Source organism: Convolutriloba macropyga, chromosome 8, assembly GCF_964194025.1.
Source record: "Convolutriloba macropyga chromosome 8, txConMacr16.3, whole genome shotgun sequence".
NCBI lineage: Eukaryota > Metazoa > Xenacoelomorpha > Acoela > Convolutidae > Convolutriloba > Convolutriloba macropyga.
The window spans coordinates 3,955,424-3,969,875 of NC_134475.1; the positions used below are offsets into that span (position 1 = coordinate 3,955,424).

General features: G+C 38.4%; 1 protein-coding gene across 2 annotated transcripts in view; it reads left to right on the forward strand.

The window, feature by feature from the left end:
* LOC142344396 (small ribosomal subunit protein eS19S-like) overlaps positions 1-14,452 on the forward strand; it is a 416,658-nt gene that overhangs the window by 375,807 nt on the left and 26,399 nt on the right. The window lies entirely within an intron of this gene.

Sequence of the window (14,452 nt, forward strand, 5' to 3'; positions counted from 1 at the left end):
GCGGAATCTTGACTCCGTAACCCTTGAAACCATTTTAGAACAAGCGTTGCATCTGGAGGCTGTAACCGGAGTAGATGAGGAAGAGCAAACACCAAAAGTTAGGGTTATTAAACCGGATGAAACAAAGGATTTAGCGGAGGCCGTCACCATGCTGGTGAACCAATTGTCATTAGAGGACAAACAAAACAGTCGGAATTAAAGTAGCGAATGAAGTAGTTGTCGAGCACTGTAGGATGACGACACAAGCGATTGCAAACAAAACTCATGTTGAAAAAGCAGGATTTGTTTTATTTGTTCATAAGTGTGCCAAAATGGTAGCAACAAAAATTAAGCTCCATTTTGCACAGAAGAAGCTCCGATGTTTATGAGGAACAGAATTTATCTTCTTTTCGATGTTTGGAACTTTTACAGTTTTTTCCATCATACTTAGGCTGCAATGCAACCCACAGTGATAATGTGTTTTCAAATTAAAAGAGAGCAGTTATCAACCAAATAACACTGAAGGAATTCAGTCACAAAAACATCAATGGCCGATAAATAATGACTTACATGCTAGTGATCAAACCTTCATCGTAGACTTTCAAAAAATCAGACTAAAAAAGTCAAATTTTTCTAATAGTTCGCCTCAATGTTAAATGGATTGTCAGTTGAGAAACATTCCAAGATTCGGACGGCAAATACAGTCAAAATATTTGGTATATTGGAGCAACCGTCAACAACAAGAAAATTTCCTAGCAAAGAGTAATAAATTTTCGTAACGTATAAAACGAAAATTTGTAAATTTGGTTAAAAGCTAAGGATATTGCTTTGTCAGTCTTACCAGTCTACCTCATAGTTCAGCGTGTGAATAGTTTTCAAATTTGTTGCTCCATTTAGGATTAAATGTTGATTCTGAAACTTGGCAACAACTGCTGCGGAATCTTGACTCCGTAACCCTTGAAACCATTTTAGAACAAGCGTTGCATCTGGAAGCTGTAACCGGAGTAGATGAGGAAGAGCAAACACCAAAAGTGAGGGTTATTAAACCGGATGAAGCAAAGGATTTAGCGGAGGCCGTCACCATACTGGTGAACCAATTGTCATTAGAGGACAAACAAAACAGTCGGAATTAAAGTAGCGAATGAAGTAGTTGTCGAGCACTGTAGGATGACGACACAAGTGATTGCGAACAAAAGCATTATCAAACTATAAGGATTTTAAATAGGATTGACCATGCAAAAATATTTGCTATCAACAAGAAATTTTTTATCAGTGTAAAAATTTTGCCAACAAAAACAAATTTGAAGATTTCCTATTGGAAATTTCAGTGCCGAAAGCTGCTTGGTGTGAACACTAGGTAAGGGAACTGGAGTTTCCGGTTTTTTTTCAAGATCAGAACTGCAACAGTAATTGAAAACTCAAAAAAGTTGAGAGTCCTTCAATAACCATCAGGAAAAACAAAACTCATGTTGAAAAAGCAGGATTTGTTTTATTTGTTCATAAGTGTGCCAAAATGGTAGCAACAAAAATTAAGCTCCATTTTGCACAGAAGAAGCTCCGATGTTTATGAGGAACAGAATTTATCTTCTTTTCGATGTTTGGAACCTTTACAATTTTTTTCATCATAATTAGGCTGCAATGCAACCCACAGTGACAATGTGTTTTCAAATTAAAAGAGAGCAGTTATCAACCAAATAACACTGAAGGAATTCAGTCACATAAATTTCAATGCCCGATAAATAATGACTTATATGCTAGTGACCAAAACCTACATCGTAGACTTTCAAAAAATACTAAAAAAAGTCAAATTTTTCGAATAATTCGCCACAACTTTAAAGGAATTATCAGTCGAGAAACGTTCTAAGATTCGGATTGCAAATAGAGTCAAAAGATTTTATAATTTGGAGGAACCATCATCAACAAGAAAATCTCCTAGCAAAGATTGCAATAAATTTTCGTAACGTATAAAACAAAAATTTATACATTTGATTAAAAGCTAAGAATAAGCCGAGAACAAAGAAAACGATTGAAGAAATTTGTTGTCGGTTGTCTAAAAAAAACACCGAAAAATAAAGTCTTGAAATCAAAACTAAGAAGTTGAAAGCAATTTTTGTTCAAGACCAAAAAAAATATGTCTTGATATCAACATCAATAGAGGATGTATTGAGTTAAAGACCAAATAAAAAGAAAATCTTGAAGTCTGTACTGCAAATATGAATACGTCATGAATTCATTGAACTCGAAATTGAATATATCTCAAAATCATAGGTCAAGAAAAATAATATGTCTTGAGTTCAAGACAAAAAATTTATGAAAGTGTTGAAGTCATGATTACACAAATGAATACGTCAACACTTTAGAAATGACAATGGTTTTTTTTCAGGGATCTACAAGTCGGTGAATATGTATACAATATGCGCGAGTTGTGGAAAGTTGTATCCGAGATTTCCCTTGGAGTCTACTAATTAGCTTGGAAGTTGTCTAGGTTAGAACTTCTGGCAGCCGCCAATAATCGGTTCTGAGCCGATAATCCTACATACTGAAGTGGAGCCTCAAAGACAGTGTGTGCAACTAAATTTTGAAGAGTACGAACTCTTTAATTCTCGAGCTTCGCTAAAGTTTAGACAACCAATGTGATTAGCTCGGAGAGTAGACAAAGGAAGCAACGGACAAACTGAGCGCTGAGTGTGGGGCACTTGGAGATAATCTAAAGGCAGCGGCAGCTGCCTTTAGATTATCAATTGATTGAAACAGCATTTCGGCGGATTTTAAATTCAATGCTGCTAAAAAGAGCGAACCCTTCGAGAAACTTGAGAAGGAGAAAAATTAATTACGGTCGGATTTTCAGCAGCTAGAATATTGCAGCCAGTACTCGGACAACAAATGTTGAAAAACGATACTGTCATTGAAAGACAGAAGAATTCCCTGAAAAACGAGAAAGCCAAATTAAAGGTTTTCGAGATTCGAAATAAAAACATATTGAGTCGGATTAATTCACCGTATGACATCTTGTTGGCCAACAGTTCTGCTCCTAAAGAAGAAATCAAGAAATGTCATCACAAGATGAGCTTATTGGCTCTATTTATACTGGTGGGGACGAAGAGTTCTTCAAAACAATCAATCGGAAATTCCAAATCCTGTCCAGTATTGTGTAGTAACCCCTAAGATTAGAAAGTATGACACAATTGTAAATTACAAATTGCAGTGACAATTCGAAATTTTTACAATTAAATTTAAGTAACTGAAACAGATTATTATTCAGAGCAAATCCGATTTTCACAGAAAAAGAAAAAGCATCATAAATTTTGATGGGAATGATTACGGATTTCGACATTGACAGATACGTCAAGGATGGTTCGTTCTTGAAAGCATTTTTCAAGCTGGTAAACCTGTTTTCTGTTAGTTTAACAGTTGATAAAAATGGCCATGCGGATAAAAATAGCCATGAGAAAATCCCAAACATGTTGAAGAAAATGGTAAAAATAAACCAAGATAAATTTACCGTTGATATGACCAAAACCAAGCACTATAATAAAAACCTCTACAAATACCTTCAGCTGCCTTTCTCAAGCAATAAAAGTTCTTCACTTTCACTTGTACTAGTAGTAGTAGATAAAGATTTTGAGCAAGCAGCTCAAGGGTTTGCACCAATTTACAAGATCCAATTTATTTTAGTTTTAGTTCATCGAGTGCAGTGCAGTGTCCACATCCGCATATGATTATCCATGTGTGCTTGTTGTCTACTTTAAAGAATTTTCCAAATAAACCATGGTATATTGTTTTCAGTGTAGTTCTGTTCAAAATCGTTCCATAGTCCTTATACACTCGCACGACGTAGTTGAACACTACTTTTGTTTGTCGAAAAAAGTTGTCGTCAGTTTGAAGGAGTCGACTTTTCGGAACTTTGAATTCCCCTCTCTGTGCTTGTTGCATTGCTTCAGCAGATTCATCAGATTCAGGTTGATTTCGTACGCCATACTGGTTTTTGAGGAGAGCCAGTAAGAAAAATAAGTCGTTAGTACTTAGATGTAAAGACAGAGGGGGTTAAACTAAACTCTAGGAGTCGGTTTTTGTATAATGCATTTGTTGCCAAGATCCGGTTTGGTTGCCACTTGTTGGATATAATCAATTTCGTGAAGGTTTTGCCCGCTTGAGCAACACGCATGAGAGGCATAGGTAACAATTGGAACGATGTGACCAGTGTATGCGTTAAGTTTTTTTTTAACAGAGCAATTTACAATAAGGTTTCTCTTAATTTGGAAGAGGGCACTCATGGCTTTTGCTGATCTTTGATGACAGTTGGAATTCTAGGTAAGGTTGCATATTAATATCAAACCAAGACCTTTTGCTCTCTGCAAGGTTCAATGCAATTATCGAGAAGACGGCACTCAATTCGTTTTTGATGTTGGGCAAGAGGGTTTTCTTGACATTCGGTTTCATTTGATGTTCACTAAGCCAGTTTCCCATTTGCGCTGTTACGAAGTTCAGTTCAATTTGACTGGAGACGACTGCTTTAATTTTGTCAGCATATCCAAAGCTCGGTATGTCCTGCAATGTCACGGGCGAATCTTTAATGAAAAGCGGAAACAGCAGCGAGCCTAGTATGGAGACCTGAGGGACACCATTGGTTACTACGTGAGTTTTCGATGAGGAGTTTTTGATTTTGACAAATTGGTGCCATACGGAGAGGTAAGAGTCTATGACTTTCAGAAGTTTGCAACCAATTACGAAGGTTGCAAGTTTTTTATGAGTCGGGCATGGGGGAAAGTATCAGAAAGCTTCAGCAAAGTCTAGATACAAGACAACCAAGTAATCAGTTGCTATTGCACCCTTGACTGCGTAGATTTTTGTCCAGAATGAAGATGAGCTGTAAGGTAGCAGATGTCCTATTTCCTAACCTGATTTTCATGAAGTGCTCGTATACTACATCGTGTTCGTATACTACATCATAGTTGACCTTCTCGAAGACTTTCGAGCAACAGGGGATCAGACTAATTGGCCTGTAATCGGTGACGTCGGCTTTGTTCCCCTCTTTGAAAAAGGGAGTAATTTGAGAGATTTTCAAGCAAGTGGGGTTTTTGAGGAGAGCCAGTAAGAAAAATAAGTCGTTAATACTTGGATGTAAAGACAGAGGGGGTTAAATTTAACACTAGGAGTCGGTTTTTGTATAATGCATTTGTTGCCAAGATCCGGTTTGGTTGCCACTTTTTGGATATAATCACTTTCGTGAAGGTTTTGCCCGCTTGAGCAACACGCATGAGAGGCATAGGTAACAATTGGAACGATGTAACCAGTGTATGCGTTAAGTTTTGTTTTAACAGAGCAATTTACAATAAGGTTTCTCTTAATTTGGAAGAGGGCACTCATGGCTTTTGCTGATCTTTGATGACAGTTGGAATTCTTGGTAAGGTTGCATATTAATATCAAACCAAGGTCTGTTTGCTCTCTGCAAGGTTCAATGCAATTATCGAGAAGACGGGCACTCAATTCGTTTTTGATAATGGGCAAGAGGGTTTTCTTGACATTCGGTATCATTTGATGTTCTCTATGCCAGTTTCCCATTTGCGCTGTTACGAAGTTCAGTTCAATTTGACTGGAGACGACTGCTTTAATTTTGTCAGCATATCCAAAGCTCGGTATGTCCTGCAATGTCACGGGCGAATCTTTAGTGAAAAGCGGAAACAGCAGCGAGCCTAGTATGGAGACCTGAGGGACACCACTTGTTACTACGTGAGTGTTCGATGAGGAGTTATTGGTTTTGACAAATTGGTGCCATACGGAGAGGTAAGAGTCTAAGAGTTTCAGAAGTTTGCAACCAATTACGAAGGTTGCAAGTTTTTTATGAGTCGGCCATGGGGGAAAGTATCAGAAAGCTTCAGCAAAGTCTAGATACAAGACAACCAAGTAATCAGTTGCTATTGCACCCTTGTCTGCGTAGATTTTTGTCCAGAGTGAAGATGAGCTGTAAGGTAGCAGATGTCCTTTTTCCTAACCTGATTTTCATGAAGTGCTCGTATACTACATCGTGTTCGTATACTACATCATAGTTGACCACCTTCTCGAAGACTTTCGAGCAACAGGGGATCAGACTAATTGGCCCGTAATCGGTGACGTCGGCTTTGTTCCCCTCTTTGAAAAAGGGAGTAATTTGAGAGATTTTCCAGCAAGTGGGGTTTTTGAGGAGAGCCAGTAAGAAAAATAAGTCGTTAATACTTGGATGTAAAGACAGAGAGGGTTAAATTAAACTCTAGGAGTCGGTTTTTGTATAATGCATTTGTTGCCAAGATCCGGTTTGGTTGCCACTTTTTGGATATAATCAATTTCGTGAAGGTTTTGCCCGCTTGAGCAACACGCATGAGAGGCATAGGTAACAATTGGAATGATGTAACCAGTGTATGCGTTAAGTTTTGTTTTAACAGAGCAATTTACAATAAGGTTTCTCTTAATTTGGAAGAGGGCACTCATGGCTTTTGCTGATCTTTGATGACAGTTGGAATTCTTGGTAAGGTTGCATATTAATATCAAACCAAGGTCTGTTTGCTCTCTGCAAAGTTCAATGCAATTATCGAGAAGACGGGCACTCAATTCGTTTTTGATAATGGGCAAGAGGGTTTTCTTGACATTCGGTATCATTTGATGTTCTCTATGCCAGTTTCCCATTTGCGCTGTTACGAAGTTCAGTTCAATTTGACTGGAGACGACTGCTTTAATTTTGTCAGCATATCCAAGGCTCGGTATGTCCTGCAATGTCACGGGCGAATCTTTAGTGAAAAGCGGAAACAGCAGCGAGCCTAGTATGGAGACCTGAGGGACACCACTTGTTACTACGTGAGTGTTCGATGAGGAGTTATTGGTTTTGACAAATTGGTGCCATACGGAGAGGTAAGAGTCTATGAGTTTCAGAAGTTTGCAACCAATTACGAAGGTTGCAAGTTTTTTATGAGTCGGGCATGGGGGAAAGTATCAGAAAGCTTCAGCAAAGTCTAGATACAAGACAACCAAGTAATCAGTTGCTATTGCACCCTTGTCTGCGTAGATTTTTGTCCAGAGTGAAGATGAGCTGTAAGGTAGCAGATGTCCTTTTTCCTAACCTGATTTTCATGAAGTGCTCGTATACTACATCGTGTTCGTATACTACATCATAGTTGACCACCTTCTCGAAGACTTTCGAGCAACAGGGGATCAGACTAATTGGCCCGTAATCGGTGATGTCGGCTTTGTTCCCCTCTTTGAAAAAGGGAGTAATTTGAGAGATTTTCCAGCAAGTGGGGTTTTTGAGGAGAGCCAGTAAGAAAAATAAGTCGTTAATACTTGGATGTAAAGACAGAGGGGGTTAAATTAAACTCTAGGAGTCGGTTTTTGTTAATGCATTTGTTGCCAAGATCCGGTTTGGTTGCCACTTTTTGGATATAATCAATTTCGTGAAGGTTTTGCCCGCTTGAGCAACACGCATGAGAGGCATAGGTAACAATTGGAACGATGTAACCAGTGTATGCGTTAATTTTTGTTTTAACAGAGCAATTTACAGTAAGGTTTCTCTTAATTTGGAAGAGGGCACTCATGGCTTTTGCTGATCTTTGATGACAGTTGGAATTCTTGGTAAGGTTGCATATTAATATCAAACCAAGGTCTGTTTGCTCTCTGCAAGGTTCAATGCAATTATCGAGAAGACGGGCACTCAATTCGTTTTTGATGTTGGGCAAGAGGGTTTTCTTGACATTCGGTTTCATTTGATGTTCACTAAGCCAGTTTCCCATTTGCGCTGTTACGAAGTTCAGTTCAATTTGACTGGAGACTGGAGACTGGAGACTGCTTTAATTTTGTCAGCATATCCAAAGCTCGGTATGTCATGCAATGTCACGGGCGAATCTTTAATGAAAAGCGGAAACAGCAGCGACCTAGTATGGAGACCTGAGGGACACCATTGGTTACTACGTGAGTTTTTGATGAGGTGTTTTTGATTTTGACAAATTGGTGCCATACGGAGAGGTAAGAGTCTATGAGTTTCAGAAGTTTGCAAACAATTACGAAGGTTGCAAGTTTTTTATGAGTCGGGCATGGGGGAAAGTATCAGAAAGCTTCAGCAAAGTCTAGATACAAGACAACCAAGTAATCAGTTGCTATTGCACCCTTGTCTGCGTAGATTTTTGTCCAGATGGAAGATGAGCTGTAACGTAGCAGATGTCCTATTTCCTAACCTGATTTTCATGAAGTGCTCGTATACTACATCGTGTTCGTATACTACATCATAGTTGACCTTCTCGAAGACTTTCGAGCAACAGGGGATCAGACTAATTGGCCTGTAATCGGTGGCGTCGGCTTTGTTCCCCTCTTTGAAAAAGGGAGTAATTTGAGAGATTGTCCAGCAAGTGGGATATGTATTTTTGTTGATACCGCTTTAAAAGATTAGTGCTAGAGATTTGCCCAGGGTTTCATGACACATTTTGAGAATGTTTTTCACAATATTGTCGGGAACAGTTGTTTTCTTCGGCTTAAGGTTTCTCAGTAATAGACTAATTTTTTCTGGTGTGCACTTTAGGCAATTAAGTAGAGAGCCGTCAAATTCAATTCTGGTTGAGTTTTTTCTACCGAACATGCTAGTGAAGAATTTTTTGAACAGCTCGGCTATAGCAATATCATCGGTTACAACACAACCCTTCAAATTTATACTAGGAGGTTTGAACGGAGTTTTTCTTATACATTTCTAGTTTATTTGGATTTTACTGAATTTTCGGTTGTTGAAGACATTACTTTCAAATTCGGTTAGAATGTCGTTAAATTCAGAGCGAATCTGATACTCTAACTTTTTGAATTTGAAGGCTTTCTAAAGGATGTTTAGTGCTTGCAAATTCAATGTTTTCAGTCTTTTGATAAAGTATGAGTTTGAACTACTAATCAACGGAGGGAATAGAGCCAGGTGTGAGGTGACTGTAGGGAGAAATTTGTCCACTTCTTACTATAGCCATTGGTACGATTGTTTCACCAATTGGTCAACATTGACGCAACAGTATGGATTGAAGGAGTTTTCTCTGATTTCCGAGTTTAGGGAGTTCCACTCGGCTCTTTTAAAGGCATTTTTCACGGATGAAGGTGTATTGAATTTATTTGTAGCAAAATCCAAGTCTGTTAGGATCGGCTTTCAGAGCAGGGCTAGGTTTAATTGGATATCTGTGTTAGAAGTTGAGATCAACACTTGAATTTATTACAATGTCAGGATTTCTACAGAGTAGAACGTCCGGATGAGTACTACTGAAATTTGCAGGTTCAGTTCTCTCAAGAAGTTGCTTTCATAAACGTTTTCAGAGAACATATTGTCCCAATTGATATTGGAGAAATTGAGATCGCCAGTAGTTACGATGCTGTCACAGAAATGAGTTTCGGCTAACAAATGGAGTTTTGAATCAGTTTGTTCCCATTGATAGATACTTGGAGCGGAAGCATTATAAAAACAACAGACTAAGACAAATTGAGTTGCCGACAAAAGTTTGAGCCTGCATACTGATATCTCTTTAGAAAGTTTTGTGGTATACACTGGAGTGGACCGCTATTAGTACACCATCATGTTTTGTCTGGTGAGAGACATCAATTGGACGATCACTTCTGTAGATATGATAGGATGACAAGAAGAGTGCTGAGTTTGGAATGTCGGAAGTGAGCCACGTTTCAGTAATGCAAAATACTATTGGGCTGACGGAAGTTAGACAGTTAGAAAATTGCATTCGACGCTTAAGGTCTAGAAGAATTCTTACGTTATTGGCTAGTATTGACAATGTTGATAGTCAATCCTGACCATCTGTTTCGCTGCTTTGAGTACATTTGTAGTAGCGAGTTTTGTCAAGAGCTGGAATTTTCTAGAATCTCAAGGCACAAGATTCAAATACGTAGGTCCTTCGCGGTAGGGGAGTTGTTAAGGTCGTCGAGAATTTCACGGCGTGTTTTCAGGCCTGCTTTGTGCTTTTTTGTGTCCTCATTATTCAGTTCAGGACTGATGAGGACAGGGGCGTCATCACAACTGAAGTGCCTTAACTTGTGCGCAGATTTCTGTATCAGGTTTTGCTGATGTAAGAGGCAGGTTTTACCAACAAGGGACAATTTTTCTTGCGAACCGGGTTTTATTTTTTTAAGCCAAATTGCTTTAGTAAGCTTTCGATCTTCGATTTCGGGAAAACTCAGAATTGCATCAACCTTAGCAAGGTGTTCATTCGGTCAATGGGCTTACCCTGTTCATGAGGAATACATCAAAAATTGACTCCGAGTGTTGCTTTGTCTGCTTTGTTGGGAACCGACACACTCCTTCCAGGAATGACATTTCCGTGTGCTTCGCGGAAACTAGTACTGAGCTTCTTTAAGCTCCCGCGTTTTTTCTTAACATCAGATACCTGATCGTTAGGGTCCTCAATTTTCTGCGAGAGTAATTTCATTTGTTGTTGTAGAGCTTCCATTTGGGAGTCAATCTTTGAGTCACTGCTGGTGTCGGTTTTCAGAAAGTTTTTTTTCTTTCCGGTGCAGCTGTTGCAGATGTGGAGAAGGTTATGATCCAGTTTGGCGAGGACTTCGATGCTTTCTTGATCGAACTCAGTGCAAGCAGTCGTGAGGTGAATGATTTTCCTACAGAAGCAGCAGGAGGACCTTGGCCCCATGACCTTTTTGCCACAAGTGGAACCGTCGTCGTGAGTCATGTTACCGGTCTTATGAGATTTGAGTCCGCTTTTATTCCGTTAACAGTTTTGAGCTTTATTTATGGTGTTACAAATTAAGGGAAGCCACTCGTATTTCTAACAAAGCGAAACCTGAAGGTACATATAGAGAACTACAAGTGGAGGATGGACAATGATTTTCGTATCTTTCTCGAGTAGCACCTGAAGGTACTTTAAGAGAAAGCGACTAGAGTTTTTAAAAAAGTGATTACTACTGCCACTAGTGACTGGAGTTCCAAGCGGCACAGGGGCAGACGCAGGAGTTCGTGTTGCAAGTGATGACTCCAGTGTTGCCTGCCAGATTGAGTTCACGTTTGTACTCTTGTACAAGACCTTCTCTTTGATCAGGTTTTTGATGTTATTTAAACCGTGGTCGTTGAGATGTATTTTGTCCGTTTGTCCTTTCTGAAGTATCACTGTCCTGAGACGTATGTACTCACACTTCTGTAATTCCGAGCGACTTGGGGTTTCTCTCTGGGCCTACGCACAGCAGTAGCTTTCAATATACCAGCAACAATTTTGGACCTGAGCTTAATTGGACCTGAGCTGACGGTCGGGTATGCCAAGTACGAAACCTTTCTTTGCGCGTTTGGACAAAAAGTTTGCTATTTCAATGATATCGTTCGCTACTTTGGACGCGGGGTGAAGGATGGTTAAAGCCGTCATATAAGTTGTTACCTCTAACGATACCAGCTCCAGGAGGCGAGAGGAAGTTGAGATTTCCAGCGTCAATATGGTGGGCCTGGGAGTCAGCAATCAGCAGAGATTTGGCGGGTGCTGTCTTCCAGATGTGATTCCTCAACCTTCTAAAGCTCTCAGTAGACACATAAGAACCTTTTACCTAAAACTCTCCCAATGGAGGTCTCCAATACAAGGATTTTGCCATAACAAATCTATTTAATAGGTTTATCACGTTAAATTTATCTGTTATCAACTCATGTTTCTTGTGTTACCTGTGTGTAAATTCATGTTACCTGTGTAACAAAACAATTCTATTATAAATTTATTCTTCAAAACCTAATTTAATTCTGTAACAATTGTTTCTTATTTCTAATTCATAATTTTAAAAAATCTTTGACTTTAAATAAACATCGTATTAGCCTACAACGCGAAGTAAAGTGCTTTAGAAACCCCCAGCCAAAATCGTATCACCATAAAGTGCATGGATACTAGAGTTGCAGCTTGAGAAACATAAAATATTTTTGTGCTGGAAGAGGCCGACAAAACTCTGAATGAGGAAAACCGACATTAAAACTTCTATAAGCAAAGTACAAACTTTTCATATTGAGACTATCATGCAACAGAATTTGTATATGGAAATTCTGGTTGATTTTTTTAAGTTAGTGGTGCACTCTATCCTTATTAAAAGAAGGCAGTGTCAGTGTCACACGTTTATTAAGATTACTAAAAAATTTTGGGCTTTAAGGTGAAAAAATTATTTTATTAACTGATTTTTGGCTGACACAAGATTGATAGTTGTCAAGAAACAAATTAGACATTTGTATAGACAATTCTCGAGATTCGTGGAATTTTACTAAAATTGTTATATCATTGTTGAACTTGGCTATTTTACCACGGTTATAGAACTGATATTTGGTAATGACAAATGAAAGTATTTTTTCAGGCAGTGAACATTCATTCAATCAGACGAGCTTAGCACTCTATAAAACCTTATTTTAAATTCATAATTTCTGTATAATCTACTTATTAACTAAACTTCTTTTTCACCAGTGCTTTCATTAGTACCACGCGCATTTAACTAAAGATATAATATATTGTGCACGGGCGGCTGCTATTTTTTAAAAATCCTGTTGACCCTTATCTTTGGACTTTTTTGTTCTTTTTGTACGGGCAGTAGTTTGAATAGTTGGAAGCAAAAAAGATTGTCAAGCCCCAGTTTTTATCATTTACTTCATTTTTTTAGCAATGGATAACCTGGCCAGGATTTTTGATTACAACTAACTGAAACTGCGTGTTGAAGCTATGGAAGAAGCAAAACTCCATGTTCACTACTGACATTCTATCGGAAAAAGATTTGGCTCCGGGTAGTGACGAAATATTGATGTCGCTGAAATCCCGAAATTTTGCTTGTGAGGCGGCTATTTCTAGAGCTTTGTTTGGAGTTCACGTTTGTACTCTTGTACAAGACCTTCTCTTTGATCAGGTTTTTGATGTTATTTAAACCGTGGTCGTTGAGATGTATTTTGTCCGTTTGTCCTTTCTGACGTATCACTGTCCTGAGACGTATGTACTCACACTTCTGTAATTCCGAGCGACTTGGGGTTTCTCTCTGGGCCTACGCACAGCAGTAGCTTCCAATATACCAGCAACAATTTTGGACCTGAGCTTAATTGGACCTGAGCTGACGGTCGGGTATGCCAAGTACGAAACCTTTCTTTGCGCGTTTGGACAAAAAGTTTGCTATTTCAATGATATCGTTCGCTACTTTGGACGCGGGGTGAAGGATGGTTAAAGCCGTCATATAAGTTGTTACCTCTAACGATACCAGCTCCAGGAGGCGAGAGGAAGTTGAGATTTCCAGCGTCAATATGGTGGGCCTGGGAGTCAGCAATCAGCAGAGATTTGGCGGGTGCTGTCTTCCAGATGTGATTCCTCAACCTTCTAAAGCTCTCAGTAGACACATAAGAACCTTGCACCTAAAACTCTCCCAATGGAGGTCTCCAATACAAGGATTTTGCCATAACAAATCTATTTAATAGGTTTATCACGTTAAATTTATCTGTTATCAACTCATGTTTCTTGTGTTACCTGTGTGTAAATTCATGTTACCTGTGTAACAAAACAATTCTATTATAAATTTATTCTTCAAAACCTAATTTAATTCTGTAACAATTGTTTCTTATTTCTAATTCATAATTTTAAAAAATCTTTGACTTTAAATAAACATCGTATTAGCCTACAACGCGAAGTAAAGTGCTTTAGAAACCCCCAGCCAAAATCGTATCACCATAAAGTGCATGGATACTAGAGTTGCAGCTTGAGAAACATAAAATATTTTTGTGCTGGAAGAGGCCGACAAAACTCTGAATGAGGAAAACCGACATTAAAACTTCTATAAGCAAAGTACAAACTTTTCATATTGAGACTATCATGCAACAGAATTTGTATATGGAAATTCTGGTTGATTTTTTTAAGTTAGTGGTGCACTCTATCCTTATTAAAAGAAGGCAGTGTCAGTGTCACACGTTTATTAAGATTACTAAAAAATTTTGGGCTTTAAGGTGAAAAAATTAATTTATTAACTGATTTTTGGCTGACACAAGATTGATAGTTGTCAAGAAACAAATTAGACATTTGTATAGACAATTCTCGAGATTCGTGGAATTTCACTAAAATTGTTATATCATTGTTGAACTTGGCTATTTTACCACGGTTATAGAACTGATATTTGGTAATGACAAATGAAAGTATTTTTTTCAGGCAGTGAACATTCATTCAATCAGACGAGCTTAGCACTCTATAAAACCTTATTTTAAATTCATAATTTCTGTATAATCTACTTATTAACTAAACTTCTTTTTCACCAGTGCTTTCATTAGTACCACGCGCATTTAACTAAAGATATAATATATTGTGCACGGGCGGCTGCTATTTTTTAAAAATCCTGTTGACCCTTATCTTTGGACTTTTTTGTTCTTTTTGTACGGGCAGTAGTTTGAATAGTTGGAAGCAAAAAAGATTGTCAAGCCCCAGTTTTTATCATTTACTTCATTTTTTTAGCAATGGATAACCTGGCCAGGATTTTTGATTACAAC